The following is a 20890-nucleotide window of genomic DNA, read 5'->3' on the forward strand; positions in this document are numbered from 1 at the left end:
TCAGAAATCGGTCACTAAACTACACCTAACTGGAAAGATGCAGAGAGCAGTGATGATGGTTCCAGATTGACTGATTCATGCCACAGGTATGGGCACAGAGTCTTCTGGGGATTTCTTTGGTTTCAGGAGATGTTGCACTTGTTTTAGGGGCCACACTGCTCAAAGTTGCAAGCTTCACCTCTTAAGCTCTATGTTGGCCAGGACCTTCCTGGCTTTGATGGGTAAGTACAGCTATCTAGAATTCACCTCCTTTACCTGTGGCTGAAACCTTATGTAGGTTACGCAAATGAATGTGGACATTATGGAGATCTGGGCAACAGTAAGAGCCTTCTGAACGCACACCATCCAGAACTAATTTCAAAATCAAACGCGAAGCCGGGAGGTGGTGGTGCATGCCTTTAATCCCAGCACTTGGGAGCCAGAGGCAGGAGGATCTCTGTGAGTTCGAGGCCAGCATGGTCTACAAAGCAAGTCCAGGACAGTCAAAGCTACACAAAGAAATCCTGTCTCAAAAAAAACAAAAAACAAAAACAAAAACAAAACAAAACAAAACAAAAAACCATGATGTTTCACCTGCTTGTATGTCCGTGCATCAGGCGCATTCTGGCAGTGAAGGCCAGAAGAGGCCACCAGATCCCCTGGGACTGAAGCTACAGACAGCTGTGAAGTGACAATGTGGGTGCTTGGAATACAACCCGGGTCCTCTGGAAGAGCAGCCACTGCTCTCAACTGCTGAGTCATCTCTCCTGCCCCTCTTGTGTCAGCTTTGGCCAACTGTATTTTCCAGAGAACTGATCCATTCTACCTGGACTGTTCGGTTTTCGGTTAGTCAAGATTCTACTAGAGCTACTCGGCTGTGGCCACACTATGTGAGCAAATGCTTTTTCCTGTCAGGGATGGGAGGTGTGAGCCTGGTTTCTACTTCTTTAATAGCAAGGCTAGGCCAGATGTCTACATGATGAGAGACAGGACACGTACAAGTGGCATTTCTGTGCTCGTGCCAACCAGCTTCTTGGAAAGGGAACAAAAATCCCCACGCCCTCCATTGGTATTTCTTATCCCAAACAATCTCCTCATATTCAAATCCTAGCCTCAGGGTCTGCTTCTGCCAGCATCTGCCAGAAGACAGGTCTGGTGTCTCTCTTCCTAGAATGCGAAGGCTATGGGAGTCTTCGATTCATGGATATAATCAACTTTTTGAAAATCCTGGCTGGCGTATCAGGAGCTCTGCTTCATTTGTTTGTTGAACAGATTATTCGTGCCGTGAATCACAGTTCAACAAATATTTATGGAGTGCCTGATGTGCTGCGCTCTGTGCCAAGCATCCGGTCCAGCGCTAGAGCAAGACAGAAGGGGAGTCTTTTCCCCCTGGTGCTCAGGCTGGTAGGAAGAGAAATACAGTTAATTTCAGGTGATGAGTACTGAAACAGGAACACAGAAGGTGTGGGGCACAGACGAGACCCTGAGTTCAGACACTAGGGCAACAGGCTGGGACAGGCGGGTCCTCACAAGCATGGAATCTAAACTCTTATAAAGGCCTCACCTTCGGAAGGACCCTACATGTAGCTTAATCTTTGTAGTTGCTGTCTTAGAATTATTTTGTTGTTGTTGTTTTGTTTTGTTTTGTTTTGTTTTCAAGACAGGGTTTTTCTGTGTAGCTCTGGTTGTCCTGGACTCACTTTGTACACCAGGCTGGCCTTGAACTCACAGTGATCCGCCTGCCTCTGCTTCCCAAGTGCTGGGATTAAAGGCGTGCGCCACCAGGCCTGGCTGTCCTAGAATTCTTAATGAGGTTTTGTTTGTTTGTTTGTTTTAATGAACACTGTACATTTTCCTTTTGCTCTGGGCCCTACAAATTATGTCTCTGTCCTGCATAGGATAAGAACTACAGTAAGGGGGGGGGGTTGAGGTCGGTGTGCATGAGGGGAAAAGAGTGTAAACTACTTTGAATATGTGGCAACACATTATTATTAAAATATCTCTCACATTCTAAGACTTTACAGCCAGTGAATACACATTGAGGCCAGGTAAGCCTTGAGGCTGACCGTCTCCCGTGCACTCACGCTGCTTGTTTAACCTGCCTTTACGAGAACAAAGTAACAACCAACCTTACTCACCTTGGATTTCCCACATAATGAGATTTGCAACCTAAGCTAATAGGGCATAACCGCAATCTTAAGATATGTACTCTTCCATGCCCCTGACCCAGAGAGCAATGTGTGTGTTTGTGTGTGTGTGTGTGTGTGTGTGTGTGTGTGTGTGTGTGTGTGTGTTATGACAATCACTTGTTGAAAAGAACAAATATAGGTTCAAGTCAATCTTATAAAATGAATATCCTTAAAATGATGAAGACATGAACATTGCTCGATGAGCAACAATGTTTGTATTATTATTTGCTATCTGGGTCAGCTGGAGTCAGCGATGTAATTCTTTATAAAACTCTGGTGAGGACTTGTGTACAGTTCCCTATTCCTTCCCCGCATGATGCAAAGCCCTGAAAGACTTAAAGACACACACGTGGACACATGCATGGACACAGGACATACAGACACAGGGACCCAGGGACAAGTTCATACGACAGCGTTTGGCAGACACAGATTCAAACTCCTACAACAGAATGCCCACAGAAAGAGAAGTAGAGAGTTCAAGTCTGGTTTTGCTCTTGGTTAAATTACACCAAGGGGGAAGCTTTTCAACTTATTTTCCTTCATAGGACACCTGTGAATTATTGGTGACTCTGGGTTTATCATCAAAGCATTCAAACTGATGCAAGTATAGGCTTAGGGGTGAGGAAGGGCGTAAAGGATTACACAATTATAGCTGGCTGGTCCATTTGGAGTGTGGGGAACACAGTGATGCCACAGAAGGTGGCAGGAGACAGACTACAAGGAGCCTTGGGGGTCTCCCAAGCTCAGGAATTCAGAGTTTATTCAAAGGTCCCAGTGATGTCAATGGTGGGGAAGGTGGGTACAGAGGGCAGAGCTGGTGACAGACACCAGTTAAAACCTGTTACAGAGCCGGGCGTGGTGGCACACATCTTTAATCCCAGCACTAGGGAGGCAGAGGCAGGCGACTGCTGTGAGTTCGAGGCCAGCCTGGTCTAAACGAAGTGAGTCCAGAACAGCCAAGGCTACACAGAGAAACCCTGTCTCAAAAAACCAAAGAAAACTAAAAAAACACAAACCTGTTACAGAAATCCAGGACCAAGAGACTAAGGGGCTTGGCACATTTAACCACACTTCAGAGGTAGAATGTTCAGCAACTAAGTACAACTGCAACTGTGCCAGCAGCTGCGTTTTCCCAGCATTGTCACACTGGGAACCTTGGAGAGCAGTTCCGGGCCTGGGCATGGTTCCCCTCAAGTGTCAGCCTTAGAGACATCCCAGCTCCAAGCTTCTGCTGGCAGCGACTCAGCCTCAGCCTGGCTTCCCTGAGCACAGGCTCCGGTTCCAAATGAGCTTGCTGCTCAGAGGCTTCCGTAGAGTAAAAACAAATGTGGAGCCAGGTGTGGCGGTTTGTGCCTATTATCCCAGCACTTGGAAACTAAGGCAGAGAGATTGCCAGGAATTTGAGGCCAGCCTGGTCTGCGGTAGGGGGAAGAGGGAGCTCTCTGGACTAAAAGAAAGAAAAAGAGGAAGCAACCACATGGGCTGGCCAATGTCCAAGTACACATTCTGGATGGCGAATACTCCCATGTGCTTGTGAGGATTGCTCATGTCACCCTGTCACCCTGCAGCCCCCTCCCTTCCCTCCCTCCCCTCCCCTCCCCTCCCCTCCCCCTCCCTTCCCTCCCTCCCCTCCCCTCCCCTCCCCTCCCCTTCCCTCCCCTCCCCTCCCTTCCCCTTCCCTCCCCTCCCCTCCCCTCCCCTTCCCTTCCCTCCCCTCCCCTTCCCTTCCCTCCCCTCCCCTCCCCTCCCCTCCCCTCCCCTTTCCTCCCCTTCCCTCCCCTTCCCTTCCCTTCCCTCCCCTCCCCTTCCCTTCCTTTTTCATCTAGCCATCGCTGCTGAGGAGTTTTTAACACCCAATCAAAATGTAAGTAACCACGTATAGGAGACAAATAAACCAAACATCATGTATTAAAGTCCAAACCTTGTGATATTGGGGGCTCTCTAGCTTATTTTAAATCTGCTAAGAGCCTACCAGCCGGCATACCACAATAAACCTGGACCAAAGCAGCTTAGACGTCTTGTTCCTTGGTCTGGTCTCCTGCATTTAGGATCCCTCTGTGAGTTCCAGACTGGTGTCAACTACAGAGTAAGACCCTGATTCAAACGGACAAACAAAAATGGCTACAGAGCCAGACTGCCTCCCAGTGCTGGGTGTGATGGGTGGCCTAGAAGAAACTCAAAGCACTAAAACTGTAATAAAACTAAAAAGTAATAAATCCTGTATACAGGATTTGTTAACAGATTTTCTGAGGAAACATTAAGTCACACAAGTGCAATTGAGTTAAGAGAGCTCTGACCCCCATCCCTAGCACCTCAAATATAAGTAGTATACTAGCCAGGCAAAATTTAGCACACTAGGATGTAAATGTCTGTTCACCAGTCATTAGGCTCCATCTGTAACAAAGAAGACAGCACTGACATACAACGAGTCATTAGGCCTGTCCCCAAAGTAATACTTTTTTTTTTTTGGTTTTTCAAGACAGGGTCTCTCTGTCTAGCCTTGGCTATCCTGGACTCACTTTGTAGACCAGGCTGGCCTCGAACTCACAGTGATCCGCCTGCCTCTGCCTCCTGAGTGCTGGGATTAAAGGCGTGTGCCACCATGCCTGGCTTCCAAAGTCATACTCCTAAGGGGCAGCACAGGGCGGCAGTGAAGGGTCATAACGCTCAATAAGACATAGTCTGCCATTTAGTTGCCTGTGCTCCTATCAGGGACGCATCATTCTGCCAGGTGGGCAAGATGACCCTCGGTAACAACTGTTCAAAAAAAGAACGACAATGGCGCACCTAAGAAATTATTCTGGTAAATATGTAATATCTTTGCTATGTCAGTCTCCTACCTGCATAAGCAGCTGGGCTTTAAGTATCCTGTCTCTGTTAAAACCGTTGGAAGTGTAGCCTGGGGTCAAGATCCAAGGGAGACTTAAGGATGAGGGTGTTTGTGGGATGAATAAACCTAACGGGTGTTTATGTCAGTGAGATCTCACTGGATCTCTTTCTGCTCCCTGACCCAAGAAGAAACAGACACTGCCAGAAGAAGCCAACTGTTCAAGGTCACAGGGAGAGATGGTGGCAGTACCCAGGCCTTCTAACCCCTGTCTCGGATCTGTGACTCGGGATGCGGCTTTCTTTTTCCCAGGGGATTTGACAGGCACACAGCACGGGGGGTGGGGTGGGGGGTTGGGGGGCAGGGAGGGGCACAGCACACCTCAAGATGCTTTTGACTCTAAAGATGAAAGCTGTAATTCAAAATGCTTAAGTTAAGGGCTTTCATCACCCAGGGACATGTTACTATTTAGAGACAGACACACAACCCCTGAGGGTGGGGTCTGCCTATCTGTGTTAATGCCTGCTCAAGTTGGAGGCCCACTGCCTCACAGCAAAGGTGTTTATGACGTCACAAAACAAAAGTCCCAAGGTTTATTACTTCTGTGGCTTGGCTATCTTCTAGGGCCCCATGCTCTATGTGTGTCCTGACCCTTTCATCTCCAGTGTGTGGGGTCTTTGTCCCAGCCACTCGCAGACCTTGAGTGGCTGATCTGTGGGCAGCTTTGCCATGACTTCCTGGAGCAGAAGAGCCAGTGGCTTCCTCCACATAGCAGTTTTAATCAACATGGAAACCATTTCCAGAAGTTCCCTGTGTCACATGCCCATCTCAAGCCAATCACTGGATAGGAAAAGAGCTAGGGTTGGTTAGGAATAATTTCCTATTACAGGGAGACAAGGCCCAATGATAAAAAGCCCAGGTCTGTGCCAGGCACTTGGGAGGCAGAGGCAGGCAGAGCTCTATAAATTTGAGGACAGCCTGGTCTATGGATTGAGTTCCAGAACAGCCAAGGCTACACCGAGAAACTCTGTCTTGAAAAAACAACAACAACAAAAAGCCCAGGTCTGAGTCTCCTCACCTCTAAATCTTGATTCTGTCATTTACTAGCCTTTCACCCTTGGTAAGGTTACTTAAGCTCTGTGCCTCAATTTTATAATATATCAAATGAGCTTAAAATAACATTTATCCTCACCGGGCATGGTGGTGCATGCCTTTAGTCCCAGCACTCAGGAGGCAGAGGCAGGTGGATCACTGTGAGTTTGAGGCCAGCCTGGTCTACAAAGTGAGTCCAGGACAGCCGAGGCTAACACAGAGAGACCTTGTCTCAAAAAAAACCCAAACATAAATATAAATAAATAAATAAAAATAAAAAGATTTATCTCTGAGTTGTAAGAAGAACTCGGAGAGTTTCTGTTGTTGTGTGCGTTGTGTGGGTGATGTGGCCTGCTTTCTGGTACTCAGGTGGAAAGGTGTCCATACCTCCAAGAGCTGAGAAAGTACTCTGGCCCTGAAGTGGTACAGTGGTTCAAGGGTACCCTGAGGCACAGGAGCCCAGGAACCTCACAGCTCTGAGAGGATGCTTCCTCAACAGAGAAGATGCAGCTTCCAGGGAAGAGTTGCCCCTAACCCTGAGGAGCTGAGGAGCCTTGGAGCCTTCCTCCTCCTCCTCCTCCTCCTCCTCTTCCTCCTCCTCCTCCTCTGCTTCTTCTTCCAATGCAAGAGTCACAGCAGGCAGAAAATCTCTTAAAAAGAGATTTATTGGAGGGATGAATCTAGGAGAGGAGGGATGAATCCAGGAGTGGCTGCCTCTGCTCCCAGAAGACGACACTATCAACACTCCCAAGAGCTATGTGGCCCTTAAGCAGCAGGCCACTAAACTTTAAAGTACCTCACTGCCAGTCCTTTTCCCTGAGTCAAAGATGAGTCAGCCCCTCCTTCTCACCCTGGGCCTGTGGAGACTGAGACAAAATGGCTCTGGCTCTGGTTCTGGCTCTGGTCAGCCCCTCAGCAGGAGCTGTCTATGGTGGCTATTTCTGCCTCAGCTTTATGAAAACTGGTCACCTTTCCTGCCTTAGAAAGCCTGCTGCCACTGCCATGGGAGCAGCCCAATATGCTGACGACAACCTTTCCTGCTTCAGCCCACTGCCCTCACAGTGGACTCTTTGTAAATTTTGGACACACTGTAAACTTTATTACCCCTCAAGGCAGAAAAGTGGCCAGATCTCTGCCTGAGAAAGCTCCAGCAGCCCAGCCTCTGTAACTGCCATCTCCAGCCCCTCAGTAGGACTCATCGCAGATTATGCTAATTTAGGATGAGCAGTCTGGACAAAAAAAAACACCAATCCCTGAGCGTCCCCCAGCTCAGACTTGAAATCTCACCAATCCACACTCTGGAAATCTGTGCCCCAGAAAGCGCCACCCCCTAAGAAACCCTACATAAAAAGGCTGTGTCTGCCCAGTTCTCTGCTGTCTCCTCTGAGGAGCAGAGGCAGCCACTCCTGGATTCATCCCTCCAATAAATCTCCTTTAAGAGATCTACTGTCTGTGGGGACTCATTGGAAGAGCAGGAAGAAGAAGAGGAAGAGGAGGAGAGCAGGGCTAGGGCTCCAAGGCTCCTCAGTTCCTCAGGGTTAGGGGCAACCCTTCCCAGAGAGCTGCATTGTCTCTGTCGAGCTCCTCTCAGAGCTGTGAGGTTCCTGGGCTCCTGTGCCTCAGGATATTCATGGGACACTGTCCCACCTCAGGGCTGGGATACTTTTCCAGCTCTCAGAGCTGTGGACAGCCTTCCACAGGAGTACCGGAAGGCAGGCCACAGGACCCACACAGTGCACACAACAACAGTTTCTACTTGCAATGAACCTACGGCAAGACCTGGTCATATAAAACTTCATTAAATAAATATTGTACATCTTTAACTCACAACTTAGAAGTTAAACATAGAGTTTGAGCATCTCCGGGAAGAGTATAAATAGTATTTCCCAGTTCCCTGTTCCAGTTTTGTTGTTATTGTTACCAAATACTCCACTTTATGAGTTCATAATTTATTTAACAATTAGGTTGTTTTCGTCTCTTCACCATTGCAAATGGCTCTAAAATGGAGGAAATTGTAAATGCGGGTGAGCACGCCTATGAGAATGAATTCATTGAGATCAATTCCTGGGTTGAAGTATTGATGCATCTGTAATTTTAATAGAAACGGCTACAATTGCCCTCCACATAGATTATACCCACTTAAACTCCCACTACACTGTGCGTGTGAGGCGCTCACCTCCCTACAGCGCCACCTCTGGAGTAGGGGCCAGCTCTCGGAAGCTCAGATGAAGTACCCATCTCCATGCCAACCTCCACGTGTTGACGCAATGATTTTCCAGGAAGAAACTGACTTAAGGCAGCAATGTGAGTCTCCCAACACCAGGACAGCATTTCACAGCTTGGAGAGCACTTTGCCTCCTGGAGTGGATGACCCTTCGTGTCCTATATTGTGCACGCTGCACAGAGTGCTTTCAGTCTCAGCAGCTCCTGCTGGACACAAAGTTTGCCTGTGAACGGAGATCTGGGAGCACCTGCAGACATCTAGGGGATAATTTACAGCCGTCAGTCACTGAGGGGAACAGAACTCTTATTACTTACCCCTCCCCCTTAGCCCTGTAGATGAGATGACGTTAAGGTCTGACCCTTGGCAGAGTTGACCCACAGCAGGACTTGAAGGTAACCAACCGTGCTTGGTTCCTTCCTTCACCTCTACCCACCCACCCTCCATTTCCCAGAGAACAGATCTGTTTCAGTCACTTGCAGGAATCCCTGTCTCTGAGGAGCCCAAACCAGAACACTTTCACGTTCTCCATCCTCCCATGTCTCTGTACCGATTCTACACACAAGGAAAACCATCTCTACATTTGAGAAGAGGTTTAGTTGGAACTTGCAGGGCTACCATGCAGCCTGGGTGAGGGCTAAGACCAGAAACATCAAACCTATTATCCACATCTTCAGAGGAAGGGCGGAGACCCCAGCCCTGTCTGCCCTCATCTCTGCGTTGCTTCCAGACCTTGGCGAGCCTTCTGCAGATACCTGCTCAGGAGTGCGCACCTCCCCAGATGGCATGTTGCGGTTTCTGAGTCTCTCCTAATCTGGTCTCGAAGTGATTACGCTACCAGATCATTACGTCATGTCGGTCACATCCTAAATGCCGTTGACTGTAATTGCAGCAGGCAGACCATGATGCACTCAGTTACTGTGCCTTGACTTAGGACCTCTTGCATTTATTTGCATGTTATTTGATTGGATCTGGGGGGCGGGGGGAATCAACAGATGCAGCTTCTGAGTAGCCCAGATTGTTTCCTCGTTATGGGAAAAAGAGCTCACAGGGCTCAGGGGGCTGGCGGGGGGGGGGGGGGACTCAGGGGGGCTCAGGCTCTGTCCCACTCCAGGTTCAATACTTAAACCACAGCTGGGCAGATTCACTTCTGCTGCCCAACAGGGCTTATCTGGGCAGGAGCTGTGGCCCTTTTGCGAACCTCGTGTCACCTAGTGCAGGACTAAGGTGATGCTTCCTCTGGGCTACCCCTCAGCACCCCGTTACTCCAGGCTGGGAGTCACATGCAAGCTAATAACACCTCCACCCGGTCACTACTACATTCCTTGGCCTGACAGAGATGTTTTTAAAAAGCACTGCTTGTTACACAGATGAATGGCCAATGTGCACGGTCTACTTAATCTTTCCAAAACAAAGTTCCTCCTGTTTTCTCTCTTGCTCAGAAATTTTCAGTGGCTCCCTGTGAACTGAAGGGGAAAAAAAAAGTGCAGCTTCATTCTGACAGGCAGCGCCTTTTACATCTTATTCAAAACCTATGAATATAGAAATAACACTTGCACCAAAAAAAAAAAAAAAAGGATCCGCCAAGCCTTACCATTAATTCTGAAACCGAGTCTTTGGGCGGTAAGACTGCCTAAGTCAGTCTTCCGGTTCTTCCCTTCCTCCTTTTTCAAGTCTAGCTAGAACATGATCCTGATGCCCATGGAGCCAAATGTCAGAGTGTGGAGAATCATCTTGAAAACCATACCTAGACCCTTCCCTGGAGGGCGTAGTGAGTTGAAATCATCCGTACCTGCAAAGCTAAGATTAGAATGAGGTTAGCAACCAAGCTGTTTCCTGGATGCACTTCCCACATCTTTCCAGGAGAGGGCGGCAGCATCCCTGGCTATAAGTGTCTGACAGTCTGTATTGTTTGCCCTCATGTTCTCCAGTGTCTACATGGGCAAGCCACATATCAAAGTGTGTGCCTGTGCATTTGCAAGTGTGTGGGAGGAAATCTGAGCCTAAGATTGAGTGTACATGAGAGAAAGAGTGCTTGGTGTAGAACGTGTGTATCCAACCCATGGCACACAGCTCAAGCCAAATCATACCATATCTGAAATAAACCTAACCCCAAGAAGGCGAAAGACCTGTACAGCGAACATGTTACATCTCTGAATAGAGACTGAGGACAAGGCTAAAGGATGGAAAGACCTCGCATGCTCATGGGTTGGCAGAATTAATAGTGTGGAAATGACCATAGTACCAAAAGCCATTTACAAACTAAATGCAATTGCAATCAAAATTCCCTTGTCATTCTTTGCAGAAACAGGAAAAAATGCTGAAATTCATACGGGACTAGAAAAGACCCCACATTGCTCAAACAATCTTGAGTAAAAAGAACAGTGTCAGGGGAAATGCCAGTCTAGGTTTCAAGATGTATTACAGAGCCACAGTAATAAAAAAACAACATGGTACTGGCAGAAAAGACTTGTAGACCAATGGGACAAAACAGAAGCCATCTTATATTTGACAAAGATGTCAACAACATGCACTGGGTAAGGCAGCATCTTCAACAAATGGACATTGGATCCCCTTATGTAGAAGACTGAAATTAGACACATGTCTACACTCAGTACACAAATACCTCCAAATGGATCAAAGAGCTCAGCGTGAAGGCTGAAACTCTGGAAGACAACACAGGCAGAGCCTACAAGACAAACATGTAGGAACGGGCTTTCTGAGCAGGACTCTATTTGCCCAGGGGTTAAGGCCAACAATTGCCAAATGGGAATTCTGAAAACCCAAAAGCTTGCCGGTCAGTGGTGGCTCGCACCTTTAATCCCAGCACTAGAGAGGCAGAGGCAGGTGGATCTCTGTGAGTTTGAGGACAGCCTGGTCTACAAAGCTAGACCAGGACAGCCAAGGCTACACAGAGAAACTCTGTCTCGAAAAACAAAACAAACAAACAAACAAACAAAAAACCCCAAACCAAACAAAACAAAAAACCCCAAAAGCTTCTGTATAGGTAAGGACACAATCAACTGAGTGAAGAGGAAGACCACAGAGTATAAGGAAATCTCTGCCAGATACAGATCCTGCATAACACATCTGTGCATTAATATTCAGAACATAGAAAGAACTCAAAAAACAGAGTCAAGAAAACAAACGGCCCAACAGAAAAAAAAATGAGCTATGCATTTGAACCAAGTTCTCAAGTGACAAAATAAAAATGTCTAAGAAATATCTCCAAAAATGTTCATCATTCTTAGCAATTAGGAGAATGCAAATTAAAACCACTTTGAGATTTTATTTTGCCCTACACAGAATAGCTAGATTTTTAAAAAAATTTTAATAAAAAAAGAGAAGAAGAAGAACAAATGCAGGGAAGGGTACTGAGTAAAAGGAACCCCTCATTCACAAATGGTGGGTGAAACTGCAAACTGGTGCAGCCACTCTGGGAATTCTGAAAAAGCTAAAGTTACCATATGACCCAGCTCTGCCACTTCTTGGCATAAACCCAAAGGACTTGACACTCCACTCCACAAACACTTGCTCAGCCACGGTCATTGTTTCCCTATTCACAATAGCCAGGAAATGAAAACAATCTAACCGTCCTTCAGTAAATGAGGGAATACTGAAAATGCAGCACATGTACGCTGTGAGGTATTATTATTCAGCTTGTAAGGAGGAATGAAATCATGAAATTTACTAGCGAATGGGCAGAACTAGAACATGGCACGTTGAGGGCAGTTAACCCAGACCCGGGAGAGACAAGTGCCGCACAGTCCCTCTTATTTGTGGATCCTACCTCCAAATCTTTAGATGTGAGTCTATGATCTGGAGTAACCATGGAAACCAGGAAAGTGAAAAGGGACCATAAGGTGGGGGAGCTCCAGAGATGGGAATAGCAGGATACAGTTGGTAAGGACGGGGATGGGGAAGTGGGAGGGGCTGCTTTAACCGGGGACAGAGGAGAGAGGAAAACACATGGGGAGGAAGAAGAGGAGGTAAGTAACACTCAGGATGTTTGAAAACAACCTAGTATTTTTACATTTACTTAAAATTACACATTAAGTGTATGTGTGTGTGTGTGTGTGTGTATATATACACATATATATGTATGTATATATATGTGTGTGTGTGTGTGTATATATATACACATATATATGTATGTATATATATGTGTGTGTGTGTATACACATATATGTGTGTGTGTGTGTGTGTGTGTGTGTGTGTGTGTGTGTGTGTGTATACACACATACTTTTTTTTTGACAGGGACAAATGAGTTTTACTGGTAACAAGCTGGCACGTTGGAAGGCAGAGGAACTTACATGCAGATTCCTTCCTGCCAGGGGCCGAAGATACAAAAATCACATGGCATTTCTAAGGGTAGGTGATAGGGGCTGTTGCCAAGCAACAGGCCTCAGCTCAGGCCGTGTCTCAAGGTCAACCACCCACTCACTAGTTTATTTCTAGGGTGTGGGAATTGTCAAAGGCATCCTGGATTTGTTACTTGCGTTAACTTGGTGGAAGTCGGGGTAGTGCTGGACGTACTTTTCCGCACCCCATAAATTGCCGTACCTCTGGAGGAGCAGATGCCTTAGAAGCTAGAATAAGACCTCCCACCCTATCATCAGCATTGACACCCAGAGAAGATCCCAAAGACATAGAGCAAGTCTTGGAGTGGGTACCGGAGAAGCCAGATTTATCTCCCAATTCCTACCCCCATTGGAGAGGTGGCAGATGGTTCAAAAGAAGTCAAACGATAGACCTAGGGTCATACAGCCAAGAGGAGGCTGGAGCTAGAACTCCGCTGTCCAAGCACGTTGAGCCTAGAAATCCTTTCTGTGCCCTGCAGTTTGCAGGTGGGACCTAGGGTATCACAGAAGCCTCCCAGGCGCCTGCAAGGAGAGATGAATCAGACCAAGCTCACAAATGGGACTCCGACATCCTTCCTCTGCTTTCCATCCTTTATCTTCATCTCACAGCCAGGACAAGAAGCCAGGGCTCCTGACCTTTCCCCAACCCCATGCTCCCTTTGCCCCCAGGGAGGGACTGGGGAGTAACAATGGCATGTCTGTGGATGCCAGCTTCCCAATAGGGGACTCTGCAGCGGCCAGTGTGAATGGCGCCCTTTAAAAGTGGCAGGGAGATTTTTCTCTCATACCCACTGCATGAGCGGAGTGGCCTTCTGTCCTTTCTCCCTGCTCCATCCACCTTAGCACTCTGTGTTAGCACAACTGAGAACGGAGGTAACTGTCCACTCCCCCCAACTACAATGTTAACTTTGGGGGCCAAGTCTATGATGCTAACAGCAGTTCGCTCCACCCCACCCCACCCCAACCCATGTTTGACACTCATCAAATGTTCAATATTAGGAAGGAGAAGAATGAAGCTTCACAGCCTATACAACAGAAGCATCTATCACTTTTAGCTACCCAATATCCATCTTCCATAGGTCAATCAAGGCTCTCTAGAGGAACAGAACCCACAGAATGAATAAATTTAATCAATTATATATGCGTGTGTGCGCACACACACAATCCACTAAATACTCTTATGTTAAAATTATAACTATGGTTGTCTCACACCTGAGGGTTGAGAACTGGGTAGTCGCCCGGTCCTTGAGGCTGGGTACCTCAGAATCACAGTTGCCCCAGAGTCTCGCACCCAGGAGGCCAATGACCCAGTAGTTCCATCCCTGAGGCGGGGTTCCTCAAGCCGTCCCAAGCAGGCATGCCTGAAAGCACTGGTTCGCATCTCAGCAACATCGACCTAGCAGCAGAGCGGAAAGCCAGGCAGGCAAGAGGGAAGGCCAGATGAGCAAAAAGGTCTGGGCTGCTACCAAGTGATGACCACTCTGAGAAATCCACATCATACGGATGTCTCTCGGTGACGTGAATCTTGCAGTTCTCCTCCCTGCTACAGAGAGCAACAGCAAAATGCCAAGAGCACTTAGTAAGCTCTGAGTGTGAGGTGCCACTCACAGCCCTACCCGTGCATCGAGTCATTTAACCCTCACAGTCCAGTCAGTACATGGGGATCGCGCCAGCCACGGACAGACAGCAAAGCATGGCTTGGAGGAAGAGGGGCTTTTGCTGATGACTGGCAGAGTGGGATTTGAACTGAGATGAGCCCAAAGTCTCCTGCTTTGTCATCAGCCTGCAGATGTCTCCTCCTCAGACCCCTCACTATAGTCCTTACCAATGCTGGATGTTTGACATTTAGCCATGTCAGACTAACTCCTGAGTGAAAATACACCAGGGCTGAAGAGCTGGGTGAGGCTCTGGTTTCCTAAGCGGGGCCCTGACAATATGGTAACTACTTCTCTGGTTCTAATTCCGCCTCCCCAGCCTTCCTGGGATTGCCCCAAAATTACCCTTTGACCTATGAATCCATGCATCTAACAGGTAAAAGCATGAGAGATGATGTATCAACTAGCTATTTGGGTGGAACAAATGTCCCCAAGCCTTGATGAGTTCAAACAGCAAATAATTTCCAACAACTCTGAGCTCTGCTGAGACGTTCTGGTCCAAACCCACTCACCTGAGACTAGCTGGTCTAGGCTGGCCACACTTATCTATGTGGCACAACCGGATGGCTTACCTGTCTCATAGCCTCTACTGCTAGCTCGGACTCTGGCGCTATGGTCTAAGGAGCATCCATTGCTTTCTAAATCTGTCGTGTTATGGTCAATGCTGTCGCCACTGGTCAAGCAGATCACAAATCAGTGGTCAGAGTGAGAAAATGGCACCAAAGGGCACGGAGGAAGAAACAGGAGGGTTGGAGATGGTTTACAAAGGATGTGGGCTGGGTTCCTAGCATCCACGTGGTGGTGGCTCAAGCATCTATTAACTCCCGTTCCCGGGGACCTGATGGCCTCTTCTGAATGACACAAGCATTGCATGCTTATGGTACGCATACCTACGTGCTGGCAAAACACCCATACACATAAAAGTGAGTGGCGGTGGCCACCATTTACCATAAGCAAGGACTTAGAGGCACGAGTTTGCAGATGGGGAAACCCAAGGGCACAGTGGGAAAGTGGCTCTAACTGGGAGGCTGGGCAGGGAGTCCACTGGTCAGGGCTAGATTTAGTTTTTCTCCGGTAAGACGTAAAACAAGCCGATTCAATAGTCTCTCACGCAATAAAGAGGGTGTAACAGTAAAACATTTGTTGTGTAAAATAAGCCCCATTTCCTGTGCCGAGTGCCAGCTTAGGGTAATTGCCTTTGTGCACAGAAAAATAAGATGGACCCGAAAGCATCTCCTGGAGTCCAGAAAGGTTGCCTTCTTTTCAAAAAAAATCAATTACGATTTCGCACTTGAGAGAAAAACACTTCATAGAGCATTTTACATTCTAAGTGGATCCAGCTCCAGGCTGAAATGTACCCTGGAAGTCTCCGTGTGAAGAAGACGGAGGGACATCTCCGGTTACCTCCACTTAACCTACCAATGCTTCAACTGCGCCATCTGAATAACCAGCCGCCTTGTTGAAATCTGGATGAATCTGTAAGTTGGGTTTCCCTCTCCGCTTCCTGCTCTGCCCCTCCTCCAAGCACACACACAGAAGAGGCCCGAAGAAACCCTTCCGGGTCTAGCTCTGCCCGGCCAGAGGCCCAAGCTCAAGTCTTGGTGCTTGCTTCTTTCTCACTGTGCGCAATTGGCTCACGCCTCCACAGCTCCGGGCCGGGGCTTTTCTCCTCTGTGGTACAGGAGCAGGAGCCATGTTCCATAGGGGCGGATGACCCGGCTCTGTAAAGTGAGGAGAGCCCAGGGAGAGCATTTCCTGTACACCTCTGGCTTCTGCCTGCCGCCACCGTCCCAGCTGTTGGGCAGCCGAGCATAGCAGTTCCCATGAACAGGAGCTGTGGAGCCAACTAGAAAGGAGAAGAAGAAGGAGTATTAATTAGCTCCATGTTTAGCATCCTGGTTGGGATGAGTGAGTGGCCAGGTGGGCGGGCACATTTGGCTCAGGAGCTGTTGTGTGACAGGCTTTTCCTGGGGGGCGGGGGGGGGGGGGAGGGAGTTGAACCATACATGTCTATTCATCCAAGACAGGAGGCACATGACCGCCCAAAGTACAGATACCACCATCGCCTGGCTCAGTGCACCAATGAGTTTTATTGGGGTTACTTACAGGAGCATAGGTGAGGTGAGGTGTTATTTGTAGGACCTGACATGGCTCAAAGACACCTGTATCCCAACGCCCACCGCAGCATGGCAGACGGCTCACAGGCAACGTGGGCGACCTGATTCTTCCAAGGAGGCCAAACTTGTCTGAGAGTATAACTTTCTTCCAATGAAGGACCAAGGGGTCTGGTCAGTTTCAGGGACTTCCTGAAGTCACTTTGAGTTGTTTACTTTCTGTCCTAAAGAGCTCCCCAGCAGGACAAGACATTTCAATTTCAGAAAAATCTAAACAACAGAAGGAGTTGGGGGGGGGAGGGGTTGGGTGCAGATAATGTGGAGCTTTTCCTGGCTCTGTGCTGAGCAAAGGCAATGATGTTGCCCTTTCCACAAGGGCAATGCTTTCTGCCTTCAGGGAGGAGAGAAAAAAAAAAGTCTGAGAGACTGCTCAGGGGAAAAGTGAGCCCTGGTTGGCCATGACTGACCTCTCTGAGTAATGACAGTACCAGGGTGAGCCAGCAGCCCTCTGGCCACATTATTCCTTCGGTTTAAAATGAGGATGGAGATGTGCAGTTTCTGGGATGCTGTGACGCTGAGAGGAATCTGTGATGTGAAGACAGGATCTGGAATGGCATTGCCGACTCCCTAAGTCCTGTCATCCTGCCAGCCAGACTCATTGGCTCTACCCTTTTAGGTACCAGATAACTGGCTATTCCTTCCCTACCATCTTGGCCACTGGGGTACCACATCTTCCTCTAGGGTCAGGATGCTGATGCGGACTTCTCGTCCCACCTCCAGCATCTTCCTCTAACTCTGACTTCGAACTGACTTCATTTCCTCTCCTTGCTTTCTCCACCAGAGTCCCCCTGGCCTCAGGCCCACCCAAACCTTCCCCCTCAGAGCCTGTGAACTTTCTATGTCCGGCCTCATCCTACTTAGACTCCTCAAACACCAGCACTGCAGAGAAGCCATCCCGACACTGATCCTCTTTGCCCCGTGCCGTTGACTTCTCTGCCTCAGAGTTTTACTGCTTGAGGGACAGTCTTGCTTATTTACACGTGTCTCCCTACACTGGATTCTAAGTACCAACACAGTAGAAAGTTAAGGGACGAGTAATTTTGAGGTCCCAAGACCTCTCCTATGGCTGTAGCATGGTCCTTGTTTCTGACCTTTGAGAAGCAAGGCTCTCCCATCCCTTAGTGATGGTAGACAGATGATGGCCCCCACTGGGTCACTGTGGGTAAAGGAAGCCTGTGAGATGCTGGGTAATGCTGCTCAGGCCCTGAGTCCAGTAGAAGAAAAGGCCTCTAGGCAAATACGCAGTCTCCCACAGTAGCACTTAAGAGTCCCAGGCATGTGCAGGGAGGTGACAAGGGAGAACTGCCCAGACCACTGAGGCACCCAGCCATAGCACCAAATACATGCCAGGGCCCAGGCTCTTCCCATGCCCCAACCCTCCACCCATGAAGGTTCCTTTCAGAGCCAGTAGGCTAGCTGAATGGGTGCGGAACCCTGTCAGGACAATTAGGAAACACAAAGCTGAAGGGCTGATAGCTCAGTATGTGGCGTGGAGAAGGTTCTCTGGGCAAACACAGAATAAAAGATCTGCCTACCCCTTTCACCCCTGCCCAGTGCCAGGTTATATAATGTGTTGATGCTGCAAGTGGCATCCACCCAGCCCTCTGCAAGCTGTGCCTACACCCCAGGAAATGAGTCTCAGGATGACCCAGATAGCTGGATGCTTCAGCCAGAGACATGTGACATCGGAGAACAGATGGGAAGGCCAGCATCACCCTGCCCAACACACACACACACACACACACACACACACACACACACACACACACACATATTTCATGCATGCATGTGCACCGAGTTCACACATCCATCCAATGCATTAGACACCACTGTCCTAATAAAGGCACCAGCCCACCTTTGGAGTCATCCACCCTAGTAATTTTTATTATGCCTTATTAAGTGCCGTTAAAAAGCAGAAAAGATAGAAATGGGCGCCCTTAGGCACTGACCTTTAGTTGGGGAGGTGGATAGACACGTGATGCATCACATTGGATGCTTATCAGTGCTACAGAGAAAAAACAGCCAGCCAAGAAGGAGATGAGAAAGTGTAGGCTGGCAGAAATCAGAGGATGGGCATATTTAGAAGGATAAAGAAAGTTCAAAAACCCCAAGGGCAAGAGTGTATGACCTCAAATTTGCAGAACTCGCAAGGCTTAGACCACATTAGTGAGAGAGAGGGGTTGAAGAAGGTAAGAAGAGACGGTGGGCAAAGGACCGTCAGTGCCTGCACGGTTAGGACTTTCACTTCAGGAAGGACATCAGAGAACAGACGAGAGAGCTAAGTGTGGTGGTGTGCATGCACAAATGCGGCGACTGCATTTCAGCTGCAGGTGGAGCAGGGGACCCCTGCACCTCTTGAAACATGTCACAGGACACGTGTACCCTCCCTGTGTATCTCAGCTAGCCCTTGTAGGCTATCTAGAGGGGATGAGATGAAGAAACGCCTATCTGAGGAAAGACACAGAACAAAGCCTGTAAGAGGTAAAGCACCCCTGCTTTCCCTGGCCCAGATCCCACGCCCAGGCAGGCTGGGAGGAAGAGGCTGACAGATTTGGGGAGTGGGGCTTGGGTACGGCCTTCTGCCTAGAGGTGAGAGCCTTAAGTGGACTCCCCAAGCTGTAAAGGCTCAGGGTGGCCAGACATCCATTCGGTGCTCCTTCAGCTTTGCGTCTGCGTATTTTCATCAAAGCAGAAAAGGCAGAGGGACCACACAGTAAAGCCTCCGTCACGCCACTCTTCACCTAGGCTCCTGGATGAAGCACGTGGCCACACGTGCGCCCTTGGCAGGTTGGCAGGGGGCATATGTCTATGACTGTATTATACATGCATATATTTCATACCAAAATGAATCGTGTGCCCAACTGCACAAGGGCCACTCTTCCGTCAACAAAATGTCACATACTAGCACTGTCAGTGTGGTCATCTTGTCACAAACTCTCATAACACAACCCTGAGCCTTAACAGATTTTATTTTCGTTTTATTCTTTTTCAATCTGGGCTTGAGTTTTCTACCGTTCCCATCAGGGAAGAGCCCCTGCGTTTGGTTAAGTTCCCCTTGTTTGAACTATAATGGTCTGAGCCCTGCTGAGCTGCCCTTTCCACCTTTGTTTCTGTCATGGCGTTAACATTTTCAAGAGTGACAACCGAGTTGTCTTGTCAAATGTCTCTCAAGTTGGGCATAACTCACCGTTTCCACATGATTAGATTCTGGCTGAACACTGTGGGTAATGGCCTCGGAGAGGTGGGGCTGTGTCCTACCCACTGTTACATAAGGAGGCACTATGCCAGCTCCTCCCATCATTGGTGATGCTAACTGTGGTCATTTGATTAAAATGCATCCATTATGAAGGTAATCCCTTTTGTAAGTAAGAGTTCATCTGTGTGGTGGATTATATTGGAGACATGAATATGCTACCCCATCACAAATTTTAACAAAGTGATGTTAATAGGTGTTGATACTGCGCTTGAATTAATTAGTGCGCTGGTGGCTGCAAGATGAAATTTTTCCTAGTTCTGCCATTTTCCTATATATTTGTATGAAACTTCTCCCATTCTCCTTTCTTATCCTCAGTTTCTCTAAGAATACCGCACTCTTGTGTTTTTAATCATTACTCGGTGTGTTAAAATAAATCACTACTGCCAGGTGTGGTGGTGCACGCCTTTAATCCCAGCACTTGGGAGGAGAGGCAGGGGGATTGCTGTGAGTTCGAGGCCAGCCTGGTCTACAAAATGAGTCCAGGACAGGCAAGGCTACACAGAGAGACCTTGTCTTGAAAAACCAAAACCAAACCAAACCAAAAAAAACCCACAAAAAAAAAAACCAAAAAACAACAACAACAAAAAAAAAACAAAACAAAACAACAACAAAATGCCGCACTCTTGTCTTTTAATCATTATTCAGTGTGTTAAAATATATCACTACTGTCCTTTTCTATGTTCACATTATTACAAATTTTGCTAGAGGAGAGAGTCCCCTTCGAGCAAATTTAATACTCTTTCCTTTGTTTCCGAAACAATTTTATTGAGGCATAGTTGACATATAATAAATTGCACATCTCTGAAGTGTGTGACTTAATGTGTTTTGACATATGTTTGTATTCATGAAGCCATCACTGTAGACAAGATGAAGAACACATTGGCCACCCTGTGCAGTCCACCCTCTGGCCCTTCACTCCCCACAAGCAGCCACTGCCCTGCCTTCACCTGTTGTACATTTGCTTGTATTCTCTAGGGTTGTAGAGTTCCCTTTGCTCAGCACAATTGTGTCAAGGCTTCAAGGTGCTGTTGTATGCACCAAATAGGGTTTTCCCCCTTTCTGAATAGACCTCCACTGTGTGCATACACCACAATATGATTACCCAGGTGTTGCTTAGCTGACACACATATGGTCC

Source organism: Acomys minous, assembly GCF_964271855.1.
Source record: "Acomys minous genome assembly, chromosome: 3".
Lineage (NCBI taxonomy): Eukaryota > Metazoa > Chordata > Mammalia > Rodentia > Muridae > Acomys > Acomys minous.